Here is a 16,602-nt window from a genome sequence, read left to right as displayed (position 1 = left end):
GTTTCTCCAGTCCCGTGTGTTACTAGGTGGTAATCTGCCCAGTTCTGGAGTTCAGTTATGGGACCATTTAGCTCTCAATCAAACTGGGGTTCTCAAACCTGGGTTATCAATAACAGTAAAAGGAGTATTTTAACCTCTATCTTTCCTCTTTACTTTCCCAACCTACTCCAGACCTCGATGTACTAAGGGTGTTGTACTTTTTTAGGACCACTGACAGATACTAACGTTTGGTTCACTCCCTGAGAACACTGAGCAATAAAAAGGCGCAGAAGTTTGGAAAGTCAATGTCTATGTGGAAAGTGTCTTGGTACTGCCCCAGAAGATGGCTTTGTGCTTTGGTCTTTCTTAGGTGGCAGGACATTGTGACCTTTGACAGTTTGAAAATATTTAGGTTAGGTCAGGCAGGTTTGTGCAGTAAACCACTACTGCGTGGGAAAGGTTATGTGCTATATTAGTTTTCTGTGGCTGCCATAAAACTGACCACAAACTTGGCTTCAACTACAGAAGTTTCCTCTCTCATGGTTCTGGAGGCCAAGGGTATCAGCAAGTCTGTACTCCCTACAGATTTTGTAAGCGAGAATCCATTCCATGCCTCTTTTAGCTTCTAATAGTCATCAGCTCCCCTGGCTTACGGCCGCATCAGTCAATCTCTGACTTTGCCTTTATCTCACCTTCACCGATGTGTGTCTGTATGTTCCTTTTTTATGCCTCAAATTCCCCTCTGTCCTTCTTGTATAAGGACAGTTGCCATTGTATTCAGGGCCCACCTGAATTATACCTTCAAAGACCTTTTGTCCAAATGTGCTAACTCTCATAGATTTCAAGGGGTAGGATATGGACATCTCTTTTGGGGGCAGGGAGCATCATTCAACCCACTCCATCAGCCATAAGATACTTTGATTTTGGCTGATGACTGCATGCAGAGTATGTTTCTGTAATCACTTAAGTGAAGGTCTGTCTTAAAGCAAAGGGGCCTTGGGGAGTGATGGGTGGCTGAGTGAATGACTGGAGAACAAAGAAGCTTCCAGGAGGATCTTCAGGCACCAGACTTTTAGGGCACTCTGAGGTTTACAGGGCAGGGAAGTCTCAGGCAACTTCCCACCTTACCTAACTTTTCAGTACAGCTTTCCTCAGCAGGCTTGATGGAGACAAAGACTCACCTGAAGGGAAAAGTTTTAGAAGACCTGTTAGTATTGACACATACGGCTTGCCATAGGCTCAACTGATTCCATTTCCCATGTGGACCCAATGACTCTGGATTTGTCAATGTTGTGTGAGAAAGAAATGTTCCCTAACAAGGCGCCTTCTAGAGTCTATACAGTTCCCCAGCAGGAGGCAGTGAAAATGGCCACAATGACACAGGATTGTAAGGTCTCTCAGAGACTGCACATGCAATGTCATTAGATAGAACACATCATCAGTTCCGTGATGCAGTGTGAACAACAGGGTGGTCCAAGACGTGTAAGTGAAGCACCCATGGGTGATAGGTACACAGTGCTGTACCCTGTCCATGGAAGACTCAGTACCAAACGTACTTCATGCTGAAAGAATCCTCCTTCACAAATCAACAATGTCGAATAAATAGCATAGATTAGTGGGCCTCCTAGTGAGGCGAAAATCAAAGAGACTTTATTTTTCTCTCAAATGCCATTGATTTTTTGCTGTGATCTTTGGGCACATTCTGTACTGGATTCTGAGGGCAAAAATTTGCCTAGTTTCAAATGTTCTAGGAGTTGGGAGTTGGCTTGCTTTCTACATGTTTTGGTTGAGAGGCTAGTTCTGAAAAATTAAGTTTCCTTATTAACTCTCTGTCCTCATTGAAAGCTTAGTTCATGAGAGACCAGTAAAACAGCCGAAGCCCTAAGAGGCCCCTACCCGTGTCCCAGTGGGATATCAAGCAGCAAATACTGAAGGAGCCCTCAGTCCCAATCAGGCACTAAGAACCCTTGCCACTGAGAATGAACCAAGACATTTGGGAGGATTATTTATGGCATTTAGGACTTTGGACTTTTACTCACAATAACAAAGAAACATAATTTCAAAATTAGACTTTAACACTTTGAGAACTTCATCTATCAGAGGGTTTGATCTGTGGCCTTAATTTCTCCCTGAAGAATTTGATAATGGCAAGGGTTTACTTTCAAATTTGGCACATTTCTATGATTCTCACTCAGATTGTATTATTAGAATGGCTTTATATATTTCATCCTAATTTGTCATTTAACCTCATCCAATTTCTGTAGTTAATTGTAATTTAGAATAGCTAATAGAATATAGGGTTGGTTTTTATCATTGGATGTGAATAGCCTTGGAGTTAATTTAATTAATGCAGTTTCTCACCCATATCAGAGACTTTGGAGATGAAAATCTAACTCGCCCATCAGTGAGGCTTTAAGGTATATTTCAGTAAGTTAAGTAAAAACAGGGAAATGCTAGTGAAAATTTTTCTTCTTCATTTCTAATGTATCCTCCATGTGAAAGGCATTTGATTAGTGTAACTTTGACCTACCTGTCCCTCTGCTCACTGATGCTGGGTAGGTGCAGTGGCCTGCTTGTCTGCTCAAGTTGAGAGGAATAGCTAGCCATGCTTTGCTCAGCTCTTCTTGTCTTCATCTTGGGAGTGAGGCAAAAGTTCTCTGTTCCCCTAAGCTGTGTGGGCATGGGTCTTACATGGGCATGCCCCCTCCCCCAGGTTTGTCTGGAACCATCCTGCTACAACAAAGTGGATAAATGTAGCATATAATTCATTCTAGAGTGCAGGGAGTGGACTCATCTGCTCTCTGTTAAGCCAAGTTTTCCAACATGAGTGCTGTTGTTAAAAAAGGTGACATCATGTGTGGGTCCCAGCAAAATAAAAATGTATGGCTCCTTGTTTAAAATGCAAGGAATAGGTGCTGTTAAAACCTTTCAGACTGGGTTGAATAGTGCCTGCCTCTCAAAAGTCCCATCCCTTGGAATCTGTGAATGGGACCACATACAGCTTTTTTCAGATAGAATCAAGTTGAGATGAGGCTATACTAGGTTAGGGTAAGCCCTTAATCCAATGCCTGCTGTTTGTATGGGGAAGAAGGGTTTGGAGCTGCACAGCCAAACAGGAAAATGGTCATGGAACCATTGAGGCAGAAACTGAGGCGATACAGTTGTGCTGTCAATAACACATGAACACAAGGATTCCCAAGAAACACCAAAAAGAAGCCAGAAGAGGCAAAAAAAAAAAAAAAAAAAAAAAAGATTCTCTCCTAGGTCCTACCTGCTAGCACCTTGATTTGGGACTTCTAGCCTTCAGAACTGTGAAAGAATACATTTCTGTTGTTTCAGATACCCAGTCTGTGGTATTTTGTTATGGCAGCTCTGGGAGATTAATATAATACTTAAATATAAAGTTTTTCCCTTTTTTTCTGTAGCCTCTCTCAAGTTGTCATGGTGTTTTTTTTTAATTGCTATGTAATGTTTTTCTGAATAAATATTGAAATTATTATTGTGACTTTTACTATTCCTCTTTATATCATGTAATGTCAGTTTTACATGCAAATATAAAAACATTTATTTTATACGCAAAATCAGTGAAAAATTACACAATTCCCATTTCTAGCTTGTATGTATACACATAGGTATTTTTTTAAATCAGAACAGTGGAAATCCGGTACAGACTAACTCAACTGTTTTTATTTAATTTCTTGACAAGTACACATTCTACCCTTGATTACCTTTCCAACGAATAAGGAAAGACTCAGAAGGAGCTATGGGTTGCCTTTTCTTCTCTTTTCCACATATATTATTCTTCTCAGTAGTTGGCTAATTCTGGGAGGTAACTAAGTAAGAAAGGACTGGATAAGATTTTTTGGCCAATCCTATTGCTTAAAACACAATTGCTTTTCTTTCTGCATTAGAAGTAACTTTTGGTTCAACTAGAAAGTGTGGCCTCTGAGAAGTTAACACCTTCATTTATTCAGTTGCAGATGTGACCATGAACACAGAATTCTGGCAGACGCACCATGCATGGGACCTCAGTAAGACTCCAAATGAGTGCAAAATAAATACATTATGGAAGCCACGTGACCAGCAGGTAAAAGCCATATGTGAATGTAACGGCAGGAATGGTGATGGACACAGCTGGTGCATCTTATCTCCTTTGCTCACACGTATATTTCAGTGTCCCACCAGCTTCACATACAAACATAAGTTTAAAGATAGGTAAAGTTATTAAGAATATCAAGAGAGCAACAGCAAAGCATTCAACCAAGCATGGGACCATTCTGAGTGTGGGGCCTGGACACCCGCGCATGTTATATCCTAAAACCAGCCCTAAGTGACGTTTTCTTTTTAACTGCTAAAAAAAATGTAACGTGACCCCCCCCTTAAATCTTTTAAAATCTACGTACTGTGTACAATACAATATTGTTAACTGTATGTACATCATTGTATACCGGATCTCTAGAACTGTTTCATCTTTAAACTCTATATCCGTTGAACAGCAACTCCTCATATCTTCCTCCCCTCCAGCTCCTGGCAACTGCCATTGAACTTGCTGCTTCTATGAGTTTGACCACTCTAGATACTGCATATAAGTGGTATTTGTCCTTTGTGACTGGCTTCTATTACTTAGCATAATGTCTTCAAGATTCATTCTTGTAGTATATGGCAGGATTTCTTTCTTTTTCGAAGCTGAATAATGTTCTATCATACGTATGTGCTGTATTTTGTTTACCACTCCACCTGTCCATAGATACTTAGATTGTTTTTACCTCCTGCCTGTTGTGAATAGCTAACACTGCAATATATCGGGAATACAGGCATCTCCTCAAGATGTTGTTTTTAGTTCTTTTGAAAACACACCCAGAAGTACAATTCCTGGATTGTATTATGGTAATTTTTAAAAATTTTTTGAAGAATCTCTATCCTGTTTTCAATAGTGGCTGTACCAGGTGATATTCCTACCAACAGTGTACAAGGGTTCCAATTTCTCCACATCCTTACCAACATTTGTTCATTTCTGTTTTGTTTTGATAATGGTGATCCTAACAGATGTGAGGTGATATCTCATTGTAGTTTTGATTTGCATTGTCCTGATAATTAGTGATGTTTAGCTTTTTTTTTTTAAATTAACTTATAGGCCATTTCTATATCTTCTTTGGAGAAATGTCTATTCAAGTCCTTTGTCCAATTAAAACATTTTTTCTTTTACATTTATTTATTATTGAGAGACAGAGACAGACAGAGCATGCATGGGGGAGGGGCAGAGAGAGGGGCAGACACGGAATCTGAAGCAGGCTCCAGGCTCTGAGCTGTCAGCACAGAGCCCGCTATGGGCCCGAACCCACGAACCGTGAGATCATGACCTGAGCTGAAGTTGGACTCTCAACTGACTGAGCCACCCAGGTGCCCTACCATTGTCCAATTTTAAAATCAGGTTATTTGTGTTTGTGGGATTTTTTTCTTGCTATTGAGTTGCAGGAGTTTCTTATACATTTTGGATATTAGCCCAAATACGTTCTCCCGTCCTGCAGTTTGATGTAGTCCCACTTGTCTAAATATGCTTGTGTTGCCTGTGCTTTTGCTGTCATACCAATATTACAAAGCTCTCTTTCTGTTTTCTATTTCACGGAGTCTTATAATTTTAGCTCTTACATGGAAGCCTTTCATTCATTTTGAGTTGAATTTTGTGTATGGTTTAAAATAAGGGACCAGCTTCATTATTTTGCATGTGATTGTTTAGTTTTCCCTACATCATTTGCTGAAGAGCTGTTCCATCCCCCATTGTACATTTTTGGCACACTCCTCTAAGATAATTTGACTATAAATCCATGGATTTTCTTCTGGACTGTCTGTTGTTCCGCTGGTCTTTGTCTTTTCCTTTTTAATGTTTATTTATTTATTTTGTGTGTGAAAGAGATAGCTCAAGCAGGGGAGGCGTAGAGAGAGAAGGAAACAGTTCCAAGCAGGCTCCGCACTACCAGCATGGAGCCTGATCTGGGGCTAGAAGCCACAAACTGAAATCATGACCTAAACCAAAACCAAGAGTCAGATGCTTAACTGACTAAGCCACCCAGGTCCCCTCTGTGTCTGTCTTTATGACACTACCATACTGTGTTGATGACTGTAGTCCTGGTTTTGAAACCAGGAAGTGTGAAGTCTCCATCTGTGTGTGTGTGAAAATGTCAGGGTTTTCTAGATAAATGATCATGTCGTCTATGAACAGAGGTAATTTTCCTTCTTCCTTCCTGATTTAGATGCCTCATATTTCTTTTTTCTTGCATAATTGCTCTAGCGACTACTCCCAGTACTATGTCGAGTGAAAGTAAAGAGAGTGGGCATCCTTCTCTTCTTTCTAATATCAGAGGGAAAGATTTTTTGTTTCACTATTGAGTATAATGTTAGTGGTGGGCTTTTCATATATAGACTGTAAAATGTTAAGATAATTTCCTTCTATTCCTAATTTATTGATTGTTTTTATTATCAAAGGGTATTGAATTTTGTCTAATGTTCTTCATCTATTGAGATTCTCATGTGATTTTTGTCCTTTGTTATATTAATGTGGTGTATCACATTTATTGAATTTTATATGTTGAATAATTCTTGCATCTCTGGGATAAATTCCACTTGGTCATGGTATATGATCTTTTAATACGCTGTTGAATTTGATTTTCTAGTATTTTGTTGAGGTTTTGTGCATCAATATTCATAAGGGATATTGGCCTGCAGTTTTCTTTTCTTGTAGCATCTTTGTCTGGTTTTGATATTTAAGCAATGGTGGCCTCATAACTCAGTTGAGAGGTCTTCCTCCTCCTTCAATTTTCTGGAAGACTTTGAGAAAGATTAGTATTTGTTTTTCTTCAAATGTCCAGAACTTGCCAGTGAAGCCTTCTGATCCTGACTTTTTCTTTTTCAGAGAAATGTTTGATTACTGACTCAAATTTTCTATTTCTTCATGATTTACTCTTGTAGGTTGCTAGGAAGTTCTCTGTTTCTTCAAGGTATTCCAATGTGTCAGTATGTAATTGTTCATAGCACTATTTTATAATCCTTTTTATTTCTGCAGCATCGGCTGTAATATCTCCTCTTTTTATTTTTCAAATTCTCTTTTTTTTATTCTAGCTAAAGATTTATCACTTTTAATTTTCTTGTCAAAAAACCAACTCTTAATTTTTTGATTTTTAAATTGTTTTTCTATTCTCTATTCATTTATTGTTGTATTTTTGTTCTCTATCTCATTTATTTTTGTTCTAATAATTATTATTTTCTTCCTTTCTGCTAACTTTGAACTTTGTTTAATATTTTTTCTAGTTCCTTGAAATTTAAAGTTAGATTGTTATTTTGAGATCTTTTGTAATGCTGCAGATGTTTATCACTATATACTTCTCTCTTTGTACCTGCCTTTGCTGCATCCTTTAATTTTTGGTATTTTTTTCCCATTTTTGATTGTCTCAAGATATTTTCTAAGTTAACTGCTTCTCATTTATTTTTTGACCTATTGTGTATTCAAGAGTATTTTATTTAATTTCCACATATTGTAAATTTTCCAGATTTTTCCCCCTGCTATTGATTTCTAGCCTCATTCCACTATGGTCAGAAAAGATATGTGGTATGATTTCAGTCTTCTTAAATTTAAGTCTTATTTTGTGATCTCACATGGGATCTTCCCTGGAGAATGTTCTGTGGTACTGGGAAGTTTAATTGCTATTGGGTGGGAGATTCTGTATATGGATGTTAAGCCCATTTGGTCTATGCTGTTGTCCAAATGCTCTGTTTCTCTATTGATCTGTCTGGATAGCCTATGCATTATTGAAAGTGGGGTATTAAAACCCCCATCAGTATTTCTGAGTCAATTTCTCCCTCAGTTATGTCAATAGATGTTTCATATATTTGGATGTTCTCATGCTGAGTAAGTGTATATTTATGATTGTTATATCTTCTTGGTGAATTGACCCTTTTATCACTGTATTCTTTGTGACAGGTTTTGATTCAGGTCTATTTTGTCTAATACAAGTATACCCGTACTACCACCCCACCCCACCCATCCGCATGTTCTCTTTTTGGAATGTCTTCTTCAGTGCTTTGCTTTCATCCTATGTGTGCCCTTAAATCTGCATGACATTTTGACCTCCATCTTTAGACATTCATCTTATTTTTCAACTTTTTCAGACTCTGACTAGAGTATTGTGCTTTTTAGTGTTTACCACTTTGAAGAATTCAACAAAATGTTTCACTTAAGCTGAGCCTCTTTTTTCTCCCACCTCTGAACTTGAATGGCACTTATTATCTATTTTATTCTCTCGGAACTTAGCATACAAGGTTCAAACAGTAAGCTTTCTTAAAGGAGGACAATATGCTTGTTAAACTCAAGAATTCTGGTCTTTGTGTCAGGTCTTTAGGAATCATATTGAATTGTTGGCTGTTAGCACCCCTGGGAGTATTTCTAAAGTGAAATCTGAGCCTGATATTCAGGTTTGTTAGACACCAAATTTAAGATTTTTTATAGAAGAATAGGCTGGTCTGTCTTATAGAAAAGTTTATCAAAGTATGACTGTTAGACTACCTGCATCAGGCTTATCCTCACTGAGTCGATGAGTATCATCTCCCTCCAACTAAATTGTAAGCTTCTTAGAGCCAAGAACCCATCAACCCAACTGTGCCTAGAATAGAAGTTGCTGTCCATGTACCTGTGTCAGTTTATTGAAAACAATGTAAATATATTAATTTTTCCTTTTCTCTCCACAAGATTCAAACATCAAGCTTTAAAGTTTTTATGAACCCATAGATCTGTACATAGTTGGCACCGCTCTAAGATGATCCTATCAAAGGATGGTCATTGATTGTTTTGAAGTGCAAAGGAATAATAAGCAAAGGGAAGAACCTGCTTCTCGAAAGAACTTCTTCTACTTAAGTGAAGACTGAAGGTCAAAAAGTCAAATTAATACAGGCCTTTTCCACCATTACAAGTGATAAAAAACACTGACAAGAAATAACACTGTGCTGATTGCTATTATCATCTTTTCAGTTTCCATTACAGTTGTTTATATTATTTTCATGGGATTTCAGTGAAGTTATTGAGGTTTTTATAATAGTCAAATTAAAAAAACAAAATCTCTTGAAATACCAATATGAAAATGAGTCAGAACATGAAAAATGTTTCAGACAGGTTGACAACATATATTCTTGACTCATTTCTCTTTTTGAGAGAAGTTCCATCTTATTCACACCCACATGTACAATACGCTGAATAAAATACGACTAATTACCCAATAGGGATAAAAAAGAAGCACAAGTTGGTTCCAGAAAACTCTTCTCTATTACTCCTACTGTCTTAGTGCATTTGGCAAATAAAAGTGTTTTGAAATATTCTCTATATTTCTGTATCTATAATGATTTGCTTATTTATCTCAATGTAAATTTTAGAAACACTTGTAGTAATATTGTATCATTTAGTGTTTGAATATTCTTATTTTCTCTCCTTTTTTTCCTTTGCCCCCTATAATAATTTTTAAGATAGACCACATATACCCCTTATATACCCTTCACATTCTACAACCCCATGCACATACAAAATAACTTTTTGGGACAAATTAACATGGATTTGATTGAGTTGAGATGGCTGTAGAAAACATAGTTTTTATATCTAAACATTTAAAAAATGTCTTTTGGCAGTTATCCTACTTTGAGCTCAAATTCTATTGATTTATAAAATGGATTACAAAATATACCTAGATATGAGTAGTATAATAGTGAATCTATGTTACTGGGAGTCTATTTACATAAGCAACTAAAAAGAAATCAGGGAAAGAATGTATTATAACCAAGAGTCAGATGTAATAGGTCAGTTGAACAGAATGTAGATAATAGAAATAGATCCATACATGTAGGGACCACTGATTCTCAGCAAAGATGTAAAGCCAATTCGGTAGAGTAAAGATAGTCTTTTGGCAATACCACTAGAGGCATGAGCCCATGGGTATGGAGCATAGATAGCCATATGTGGAAGGATGAAATTTGCTTCTCATGCCATATAAAGAATTAACTCAGAATAGATCAAGAGATAAATTTATAAAATTTCTACATGAAAGCATGGAGTGAAAACTTTGTGACCTGGGGTTAGGAAGGATATCTTAGAGATGAAGCCAAAAAAATGATAAAAGAAACTATGTAGGTCTCATCAAAATCCAAAACTTCTGCTCCTTGAAAAACATTATTAAGATAATGAAAGGAAAGCCACAGATTAGAATATAATATTTGCAAATCATAAATCTGTAAAGATGTGTGTCTAAAACACAAAAGACTGATTTAGTATAGAAAGTTTTTTAAAGTTAGAAACATAGGCAAAATATTTGAAAAGAGATCTCACTAAAGAGACATATATAGATGACAAACGTGAAGTTGCTCAACGTTATCTAATTATTAGCTGAATGAAAATTCAAACCACTGTACACCTATTGAATGGTTAATATTAGAAAAGTCTGACCACACCAAGTTTTGGTAAGGAAGTATAGGAAATCTAGCAGGAAGGAAAATGGTGCAATCACTTCAGAAAACTGGCAGTTGCTTTAGAAGTTAAACATGTGCTTACCACATGACCCAGTCTTTTGATTCCTAGATATTTATTCGATAAAAATTACAGTATATGTTCATACAAAGACTTGTATGTGAAGGTTTATGACTTCCTTATTTTTTTGTAGCTAGAAGTTAAAACAACTCAAGCATCCATCCCCAGATGCATGAGTAAGCATACTGTGGCACACTACAGTGGGATACTACTCAGCAAAACAAAGCAATAGACTATTTATACACACAAAAAATATGAGTTGGTCAAGGAATAATTACACTGAGTGAAAGAAGCCAGACAGAAGGAATAATTACACTGAGTGAAAGAAGCCAGACAGAAGATTCTACACTGTAGGAATCAATTGACATATGTTCCTAGAAATGCAAATGCATCTATAATGATAAAAAGCATATCACTGGTCACCTGGAGATGTAGAAAGGCAGGATGGGGGAAAGCGGAAGGAGGCTATGAATGGACACAAAGAAACTTTTGTTGGCAATGGATATGCTGTTTTCTTGATTGTGCTGATGGTTTCATGGGTACGTAGATGCATATTTCAGAACTTTATCAAATTGTGAACTTTAAGTTAGTGCAGTTTATTAGATGTCACTTATATTTTAATAAAGTCATTTAAAAAGTTAAGAACAGAAGTTTGGCCTAACAAAAACATTCTAAAGAACAGAAAGTCTAGTCTATCAATTGAAATTTTGTGTAGTTTATTTCCTTTAAAATATATATCCTATATTCTTGTGAGAGATGCTACTCTTAATGAAAGTAGTAAAGCAATGATATCACAGCAGTAGTTTTTGATACCCTCTAGCAACGTGTTACAGGAAAGGAAAAAATAAAGTTTACCCCAACTCTACCCAGAACATTACTGGCTTCCTTGCCCTTGAGGAACAGAGCCACACGGCAGCCTATCAAAGGCTCAAGTATGTGGCTGGTTGCAGAAATACCCAATGACAGAGCTGGCATCTGGTGATAAACAGTTTGCCTGTGGCTGCTGGTGACTGTGGTGAAATGCCTTCTTATAGCTTCATGCACATGGAGACTGGGTAACCATGGCTGGAGCAGAAACAGGAGAAAACTGGAAGTTCCCTATGGAAATGGAGAGATTTTGTTGCTGTCACTTTGGTAAACATGGCTTATACATGGAAATTATGGTTTTCCCAAGGTAATTGCATGGGGCACCAAGGTGGCTCAGTTGGTTAAGGGTCTGACTCTTGGTATCAGCTCAGGTCATAATCTCGTGGTTCGTGAGATTGAGCCCAGCATTAGGCTCTGTGCTAACAGCATGGAGTCTGCTTAGGATTCTCTCCCTCTGTCTTTCACTCTCTCTTTCTGTCCCTCCCCTACTTGCTCTCTCTCTCTCTCAAAACAAATAAACATGAAAATAAAGATAAATGCAATTCTGATGATTATAGGATACAATTGCTTAAATGAGCCCTAAATTATTGCAGTCAAATTTCTTGGATTTATAAAACTTTTCTGAATTGATTAAAGGCAAATTGTTTACCATGAGCAGAAGGCCATCATGTATAATATGTTGCCACATCTCAAGGGAAATTCTCTTAATTTGTTACGTTTAATTGATATTTCCAGTGATTCCAAAAAGAGAGGTACATAAAAGGGTCCTATTCTCAAATAATTAGGAGATTAGGAAACCATACTGGTAATCCTAAACCTCATATTTGAAATGCTTCCAGATTTAAGCCTTTTGAAGTGCTATGTTTTCTCAACTGCTTTAAAAAAAATATATTATTATTTAGTGGTCTTTGAATCACAACTCTCCTACAGGGGATGAATATGCCAAAACAGATAAGAACATCTATTTTCAAAGGGCTTTCTATTTCAAGTTTAATAGGCTCCCAAAGTTTACATAACAGAGTCCCAAGCTGTTGCAAAGGTTTGACAAGCATGTTTCTCAGCAGTCTGGGATTTATGTTAGGTAGCTTTCAGTGAAGATAAAGTGAAGAAAATTTCCTGAATTCCTAAGTAACCAGGGATGCAGATTCTTATTCATATTCTTAGAGGTGATAAACACTCCTTCTTGCATTCTGCCTTAGCATTCTTTATTTTTTCTTCTTCCAGAGACTTCTTGGCCCTCTTCGAGACACAAGTTTGTGTTCAGTCATTCAGCATATCTGGATGATCATCACTTTTCCCTTGTTTTTAACTCCTCTGGCATGTTTAAGGTTTGTTCAGTTGATAATATCAGACTGCATCTTAAGGAAGGGCATGTAATTCAACTAAAGATAACTGTGTGCAGTAAGGTTAGGCTGCTTGGGTACCTGTGTCCAACCATTTTATATATATTTTTATTGGGGACTTTTCAAAGATTTGCTAACATGGTTGAACTTTTACCGAGGAGGATCCCCTGACCGCCTAAGTCATTCACCATTTACTGGATAATCCGGATTCACAGAGGTGGAGAGAGGATTGTCCTAGGACCAATGCCAGGCAGACCCCGCCTTCCCCCTGAGGGCTTCGGAGCTCAGCCACTGGAGGCTGGTGCTGAGCAGGCACTGGGAGAGTCACAGGTTCACAGCAAGTGATCACGGGGCGGCAGGGAGAGTTGTGGCTGCAAAGGACTCCCTCCCTGGATGAAGCATGTCTTAATAGTCAGGGACAGACATCAATTATCCTGACCCTCCTCATTCATGTGTTTACCGTTAAGTGATTTTCATGTGCATGGGCTCCAAATCCTCCAGAACGCTGCTTCCTCCAAATAGTCATATATTTTAGCATTCCTGTCTCACGGAGAGTAATATTTTAGATGGGAAAGTGGGAGAAATAGTTCACATAAACTCTGCAGCTACGGTTATAAAATATAGGTAAGCAGGATCTTTCTTTAGGGAATGCATATTATTAAACTGTCTCAAGCCGTATCAACCCTTAATTCCCCAGTTTGAATTATTTTGGGGGCAAATATCAAATTGTATTTCATCTTACAGGTTGCAGTTTTGAAATTACCTATACTTCCCCCTCCCAGAATGACACATTTTACTAAACCCATAAATTCTCATTTGGCTCCTATTAGCCCTCATGCAAAAAGAGTTACCTCCAAACTCTTCTTATAAAGAGAGTTCTGGGGAATATGTGATTTTGGCTTCTTTCTTGATTATTAGTGTTGTTGCTTTATAGTATGTCCTACTAATTCATAAAGAGGAGCGTACACTACTAGAGAACCTAATTATCTGGTTTCTGAGCTGGGTGGATTGCTTAATATCTCTGGAATTTACTTTGCTCATCGCTTACATAGGAATAAGAACACCAGGGACGCCTGGGTGGCTCAGTCAGTTGAGCGTCTGACTTCGGTTTAGGTCATGTGGGTTCGAGCCTTCTGTCGTGCTCCGTGCTGACGGCTCAGAGCCTGGAGCCTGCTTCCGATTCTGTATGTCCCCCTCTCTCTGTCCCTCCCCTGCTCATGATCTGTCTCTCCCTGTCTCTCAAAAATAAATAAATGTTAAACAAATAAAAAAAAACAAACACCAGACTGCCTACCATTTATGATTATTTTGAATTCGGTCAAGGGAAACAATGCACTTACAAATATTTTGAAGGTTGTTGTGTTCTGTAGGAACACACAGTATCATTCCTACTGCTCCTTCGTTACTGTTACTCTTACCCCTATTTTCAGCACACTGCTAATAATAACACTGGGGGAGGTGCCGCCCAGAAACTCCACTCATCTTCAGTGAGTCTGACTGGTTCTGTACAAGATAATGTGACACTTTATACGTCTTCCTTTTTGTCTATGAACCAGTTTCCACTTGAATTTTTATTGATTGATACCTATAAATAACTCTGGAATAAGGCCTGATTAGAGAACCAAATGAGACAGTAGTATTTAAACTGAAGGAATTAAGAGAAACAAAATTTTTAAAATGTATAAATTGTGGGTCCTGCTGGAGGAATTATGTATTTTTGTTGTCTGTTTATTTCAGACAATGGTAGTGTATGAGGTTAAGCCATTTAACGTATTTATTGTAATTTCAACACTCAAAGGGATCAACTCAGCCTCTGTTCATCAGAGGAAGATAAAATGCACACTGGGCGGGACCCTTTGTGAGGCTCTGTCTGTGAAAATCATAACATTGCTCAAACCCCATGTACACTCGGAATCCCAGTAACGTGTTTTATTAGAAGTAAATAGTTTCCTGGCAGTTCTGTGCCTGACATTTCCGAGCAGCTTGACTCTCCAGTTCATCCCTGGAGGGCATTATTAGTCACTCTATTATTAAAAAAAATGCAGAGATAATATGAGTGTCTATATAGCATGCAGGCTGAGTAATAACCAAGAGGAGGGGAATATGTTCACAGGCTGGTAACGGGGAAGCTTTGCTTCCTGGTTGCTCTACATCAGCCACACCTGTGGGCTTTTTGCCGTCCTGCCACCCCAGTGCCATCTATGTGGCCTAATGGGAAATTCGGATTCCACACTTAGCAATTCTTTTCCAAGCCACAGATGAATAAAAGAGAGCGCTAGGCCTCAGCGAGTGGGTTTTCATCTAGACAGACACAAAGCTGATGATCAAGTAAATCCCCAACAACTGAGTTTAAACAGGAAGTTAGCTGAGAGGTGGGGGTGGGGTGGGGGAGAGAGGAAACCAGCTCAGGGTTAAACTGCTGTCAGGGGCTTGAGTCCACTAAGACCACAGCTAGTTCTCTTGGAGGTCACTGCTCAGCCATGACAAGGAATAAGGACCTTCCTTTAAGAATCAATTAGTGGTTTGTCCCTATGAGAGAAGCTGTAAGGGATTCAAAGCTCTGGGCATTGCTGTTCACCTGGCGTGTGTGACTAATATAGTGGATGGAGCTCACTGGCCTTTCCCTTTACATTGTTGGGCAATAAGATGTCCTAAGGATCTGTTATTTTTCTTGCAAAATTAAAATATATATATTTCATAAGAAGTATTTGGCTCTACAGAAAACAAAGGAAGCGTTGCTTATTCTGTATCTCGAACTGCTTGAGGACAAGAAATAAGAATGTTTGCTTATATGACAGGCTGCCATCCGCCAGCAGCCTCCCCCATTTCCACCCCCATCCCAAATACACCACCTCCTGGTCAGTCCGAAGCTCTCCTGGTGCTCTCACGCAGGAGGCTTTTCATTTCCCAATCTGACACCCCATTCAATTATTAAAGAATGCCCTGTTATATTTATTACAGAGCTGGCTGATATTGCTGCCCATTGTCGAATTTCGGTTTCCTGTGGTTGATTTTCATGCATGAGGAGCACACAGCTGCTGGGTGGGTGCCAGGGCTCCATCAATCTCTCCCGGCTGCCTCGACCTCAGGATATGTAAGAGTAGCGGATAAATTGGAAGATCAATGACTTGTCCCTCCTGCCGCACCAGCTGCTATTGAGAAATTAATATGAGGATCACTATAAATAAAAGATAAAAGATGATATGGCTTACGGTGTAAAATATTAAGGCTGGACACAATGTGCCTGAGGAATCTAAACCAAAAGCTAAGTAAATTAACCCTGTAAGGGCCCTCCACCACCTTCCTGGAAATCCAGTTTGAGAAGGAGAGATCATGCTGTAATGTGATAAGGATCTCTTACTAGATAAAGCGAGTCAGGAACACTAATGAAATAGTGCTCCTTCTCTCTTCTGTGTCTTGGAGCATTAGGACTAGAAGAGATTGCCGAGATCATTTACCCCAGATACCTCATTTTTCATGAGGAACCTGAAGACCAGAGAACTAAGTGGTTTGCCGGACTATTTGCCTCTAGCAATGGACCCCAGTTCCAATGTTCAATCCTTTTTTATCAAGCTCTCTCCTATCACAATGACTCTTAATAAAATCCTCATTTTTGTGCTCTCGAGGGCTTTCTTAGAAGAGCGCTAATTTGTAATCATGCCAGAAGCAGTAAAAATGATGCTATTTCTTAATATGCACTCAAGACCAAAGATCTAATGCAGGATGATAATAACATTTGACAGATATCATTTACAGCGCACCTGTGATTCTGAGGTATCACAGAGGACATTATCCATGTTTCTTCTGAGGGTGATGAAATGGAACAGATGATCAGACCCAAAAATATATGCAGAG

General features: G+C 38.4%; 1 long non-coding RNA gene across 8 annotated transcripts in view; it reads left to right on the top strand.

Moving 5' to 3' along the window:
• Window positions 1–16,602, top strand: part of LOC115276415 — a 45,913-nt gene that overhangs the window by 4,993 nt on the left and 24,318 nt on the right. For 3 of the 8 annotated variants that reach the window (XR_003901921.1, XR_003901923.1, XR_003901922.1), the window contains exons 4-5: window positions 3,954–4,066; window positions 12,629–12,732. This is a non-coding gene — a long non-coding RNA (uncharacterized LOC115276415). Of the gene's footprint in view, window positions 1–3,953; window positions 4,067–8,719; window positions 8,967–12,628; window positions 12,733–15,708; window positions 15,950–16,602 lie in introns of those variants that run through there. The other 5 variants (XR_003901924.1, XR_003901928.1, XR_003901927.1 and 2 more) reach the window with 5 other exon arrangements.

Source organism: Suricata suricatta, chromosome 13 (genome assembly GCF_006229205.1).
Source record: "Suricata suricatta isolate VVHF042 chromosome 13, meerkat_22Aug2017_6uvM2_HiC, whole genome shotgun sequence".
In the NCBI taxonomy this organism is placed as follows: domain Eukaryota; kingdom Metazoa; phylum Chordata; class Mammalia; order Carnivora; family Herpestidae; genus Suricata; species Suricata suricatta.
Note: the sequence above shows the minus strand (reverse complement) of the source record. Positions and strands in the feature narration are given on the sequence as shown.